The following is a 5,322-nucleotide window of genomic DNA, read 5'->3' as shown; positions in this document are numbered from 1 at the left end:
AAATTCCTCAATTCAGAAGCATTTCTAAGACTGCTCCCATATATAATTTGAAATAGTGATAAATTAGTACTCCTATTGACAAAATTATTGTATACAAATTTTGCCTACAATAAAATCAGATCCCATCCTTTTGGCTTATCTCCAACCAAACATCACAACATGTTTCCCAAATTCATATCCACCACCTCTGTCTTTCCATTAATATGTGGAAAATGTGATGAAATGAACTTTAAATTTTTCTTCAAATTCTTCCACACTATATGCTAGAAGTACCCAACATACTTGGTATCTCAATATGAAACTATACTCTTTGGAAGACCATATAGTTTCACCACTTCTCTGAAAAAAATGTTTCTATATGAACAACATCACTAGTTTTCTTGTAGGGAATGAAATGTTCCATCTTTGAAAACCCACACTACTACATTTGGACCCATTTTGCGATGACAAGCCATCGTAATTGTGACATCTACCTATCACCCTAGCGACAAAACGATGAATTGGCTCCCATCAGATGACCAAACTTTGCTATCAAAAATTTTGACATCAAGGGAATCCATCATGATGACAATGGCTAACACTATCATAACTTGGTAGAAGGGAGGGACAAGAGTTCATGTTTACGACATTGCAATTGCGACAGTACACTGTCATAATTATGATGATTTAAACTTTCAATCAACCATCGCAATTGTGATATATATGCGACAAAAATGCTATACAAGCGATGGTTATCTATTGGATCTTTCCATTGTACATAATTACAATACTATTGTGATAGATGTGTTGTGCAAGGGATGACTTGCTGTTAGAATAGACCATCGCAATTGCGATGACTGTTCAAATTATTAAATTTTTTTTCTTGATATAGTTGTTGTTGTAAATCTTTGCATTGGCTACATTTGCACCATGATTAGCATTCCCATAAAAAGGCCAACCACTTTTAGCACCCAAGGCTTCCATGGCATAAATGAGAGCATCCACACTTGCATCAAGAAAATTCTGGTAACCCACTTCATTGGGGGTCTCATCTTGGAAGAGGGAATAAGGGAGAGGAATGTCTTTGGGATCAGAGGCATAGGAAAAATAGGGGTACACATATTCCATAAAGGGGGACTTTGTTTGTGAAAGGAAGTCCAAGATGGAGTGCATGATTGAGGTTATTTTAGGGCTGAAGATTCTTGTAGAAGGAGGATAAGAATTGTTATGGGTAGACATGGGTATTGTTGTAGATACCTTGATTTTGTTGTGTAAGTTGATGGCTTGGAGTGCATTGTAGATGTTTTTCATGGCAGGGAAGAGGTTGGTTGTGTAGGGTGTATCAGGCACTATCTCATTACCCGCTGTGATGTATTTTATGAGGGTTTTGGGGTATTGGGGTTGGATGTTGTTTGCAACTCACTGCCTTGCAGTGGCTTGGCTTGATGCAATGTTAGGGATCTCCTCATTTGGGACTCCCATCATTATTTGTATGTCTTTGTTTTGGAATGCATTGAGAGTCTTCTGATCAACATCATCTATTCTCACTTTGTCAATTTTTTTAGAGGTGTACATGCCTTCCACTTCCTTTGGAGATGGTAAGTTGTCACCCAACCTTCCATAGCATACACCTATGGACTCTCCTATTATTGCTGCACCTAAAAGAACACATAAGAACTAGTTAGCTATGAGAGTGGATGAGATAGTAGTTCTGGGTGCAAACTTAGGGCAAGACTAGTCTACCATGGGTGAAGAATAGTTGGGCCCAAGCCACTATCACCATTTGAACCTGGAGGGGGAATCAAACCCAAGACCATGATGGTGACCCACAACTTCAAGGCTATCAATAAACCATAACATTTGTTGTTGGGTCTTGGAATTAAGGAAGGAAAAAATAAATTCTAATACATAAGAGGAAGAAAGGTAAATTGAAAAAGGTTCCAAATTCTCTTCCATCCCCATATCAAATTATGTATGTCATACATGAATAAATTTTTCTTATAGATATGGTCTATTAAAATTTACTTTTTATTCTTTGGTAGATTTATTCTAGGATAATTTCTACCACCATACAGATGCTCCTTGTAAGAGTTACCATAAAATTAGATCTAAAAATTGGGCTAAAATAAAAAAGAATCCCATCCTTGGGCCTTAGACTCATTATAACTATTGGAATGAGTAACTATGTTGGAAGAGAAAGGATATACTTTCTCTTGGTTGGCTTCAATGTTTTAAAATGTCTTTTGATTTGAAATAAATAATATAGTCGATTAAGGCCAACTTTAATTCCTTTATAAACTTGAGAAAGTGGATAACTATATATGTGGTTACTTAGCTAAAGGCAACCTATAATTGGGATGCTTGATTACTCAAAATGTTGTAATCTTCTATATTAATAGAGAAATGATGATATCTTGTTTAAAAAAACAATACAGACTCATTTTTGAATTATTAGAATGTCTAATTAGTTTTAGATTAGTTCAAATTCTAATTTAGATAAGATATAAATTAAAACTGTAAAACTATACTCAAGAGCTGAAAGAATGGTACCAATAAATATGACTGCTCATTCGAAGAACAAGCTATATAATTGCTGCATATGAACTTGAACACTTATTCAACAACATGATGTGTTATTTAGGATGTGTCATTCAATATTATTTTCCAACTATCCCAATCTAATAATAAATGATGATATGTAATGTAAAATATTGATTTCTATATTTATGACTACTCATGACACAAAAAAAAAAAAATGTTTCAAAAAATCAACTATATTTGATTGGAAACTTTAATTGACTGAATCAAACCAACACATATTCATTAAAATCTATAGATATTCACCTTAGAATTAATGTTAATGAAACCAAAACCAAAATTAATCATGTAGAGATCCTCACCATAAAAATCCAAGTCTGTGCAAAGGAAGAGTATGAACATCATAGAAGAAATATAATGAATTGAATTCCTATCCCTAAAAATTACATAGCATCTCTTCATCTTGAAGATAAATTTTTATTAGAGTAGAAGACTCCTTGAATTTAAGGAAGAATCCTTTCTATGTCATACATAAACTCAGGGAGATTATTTATATTGTCAATTTCAGTGCTCTTTATTGTCCTTATATAGTGAATGACATGGATGATTTGATAGAATTTGATGGGGAGAGGCTTTGCAGTGTGAAAAGGGTCTAGTTGCTCAACAATATTCTTGTGATCTGTACGTTACACATGTCAAGGATGGTGAGATTAAAAACTACTACATTGACTATGTTGCCCCATTAAAATTTGTGAAATAATGCACTTATATTATTATTGGTATATGTACCCTCTTAGCAGATTAGGGATTCAAGAGCTCACTATTTTGGATATTTATAATAGAGACTCAATACTCACATGAGTTTTATTTAGTGTTTTGTTTTATCATACGAATGTAGTATTTATTATGATAGTGAGGATTGTGTTGATCTTTGATGATATATAAATTAGGAGTAGATGTATTGTATTCAATTTCGTCAACAATCATTTATTTTAATTTTTATTAATTATGTTAGAAAATATAAAATTCTTAGAGAATAAAATTATTTTTCTTTTAGAATATTCATATTCGTGTGGATATGTGTGATGAAATACAACAAAAAAATGTTCCAGACCTGCAAAAGTACAAACCTAATTAAAGACCTCTAACAAAAATGCAAACCTATTACTTTTTTCAGCTCCACTTGATGTCATATGCATATGAATTGAGATTTCATATTGAACTATGGTCTCCTTCTACATTGCTTGAAACCAAGAGATTGACACAGTTAGTTGTCATGCAATCATATGTTAATATTGAGCTTCACTTGGTTTCGAGAATAGTTTAATATTATCTACTAATTAAGGCCAACCATGTGAAGATGGAAGCTCATTTCCTCCCCTTCCCCCTCAACATCTAAATTCCCTATTAACATCTAAAATTCATTCATTCTATTATTAAAATGTAACATTTATGAATTATCACTTGATAAAATTTATTAACACATAAATTTCATTAGAGCATTCACATTAATATTAAAACATAAGATTCATTAGAAAATTCAAATGAACATTCAATACAACATAATTAAAACATCTAGACATTAACATAAGTCATTATCAAATAAGTTACATAAATGAGAGTCATTTCTTTTTTGTCTTTTTCTTTTTTTTTGTCCTTGCCTATATTCTTACAAAGGCATATCCATGTTGTCATCAACATTTCTTCTCACTTGTGGATGTGATCTTACTGTCCTTTGCAAAGGTGGGTTCTCTACGATAACAAATAAAAGGGTTAAATTTAAAAAAAATGAGATTTTAAAGACTTTAAAGAACATTGTAGTGCTCTTTACCTTGTCCAACCACATCATCTTTCCTGATGGATTGAACCTCAACACACTCATCAGGAACAATCTCTACATTCCTTGTAACTGCAATACAAGATGTTTTCTTAATCCCAACACATAATAGTTAAATTTGTATAACTAAACCAAATTCAATTAAATTTTTTACTTGTATTAATAATTCAAAAATAAAAAATTGAATATAAAATATATACCTTCCGTACTACAATGCACATTTGAATCGATGCCTCCATGGTACTCGATTGGTGTATTAGAATTGGTAGGTTGTAATCCCATGTAAATATTAAGTGTATTTATCAACAATATATACATACAAATACAAGAGAAATACTAAGAAATGTTAATCATTCATTTTAATACATATAAATGTATTCGCTTTAAAGTTTTAAACAAATATACAATCACTGTTTCCTTACTTAAATCAAATATAAAAACTTATATTTTTGGAAATTAATATCAAATATAATAATTTTTAAATTATTCAATTTGAAATAAAAATCAATTAACTTATTTACCTCATTGATAGATCCAACAGAAGAACCTTGTGCACTCATTGCTCAGAGTCGTTCAGCCATGATTATATAGCCTTGTCTATAGGCTAATTTCTTCATTGAAATTCTTTAGAATAACTGGGGGGGGGGGGGTGTGAATCAGTTATCCAAGGTCCAAATGTACAATTAAAACTTTTCAATGCTTAGTAGATGCATATCCATAAGACCTTATCATGCATGCATCCATTAGATCATACAATATTTAAACTTTCTAAGTTACTGTCCTAGGTCAAAACAACTTTGCAGAAATGTAAACATGAAACACCATAAGAACATTCACACAATTTGACACAAGGATTTTACATGGAAACCCAATTTGGAAAAAACCACCAATAACATGCTACTAATTCTCACTCTTCTGAAGTGATGTCCTGTGAAAGGCCAACCCTATTAAAGGTTACAATACACACT

The 5,322-nt window shown here is 32.0% G+C and overlaps 1 pseudogene; it reads right to left on the bottom strand.

The window, feature by feature from the left end:
* Nucleotides 1-840: 840 nt before the first annotated feature.
* Nucleotides 841-2,979, bottom strand: LOC149537868 (glucan endo-1,3-beta-glucosidase pseudogene; annotated as a pseudogene).
* Nucleotides 2,980-5,322: the final 2,343 nt, after the last annotated feature.

This window comes from Cupressus sempervirens, chromosome 9 (assembly GCF_028749045.1).
Source record: "Cupressus sempervirens isolate cs-2001-9-10 chromosome 9, ASM2874904v1, whole genome shotgun sequence".
NCBI lineage: Eukaryota > Viridiplantae > Streptophyta > Pinopsida > Cupressales > Cupressaceae > Cupressus > Cupressus sempervirens.
The sequence above is the reverse complement of the archived record's forward strand: the minus strand, read 5'-3'. Positions and strand labels throughout refer to the sequence as shown.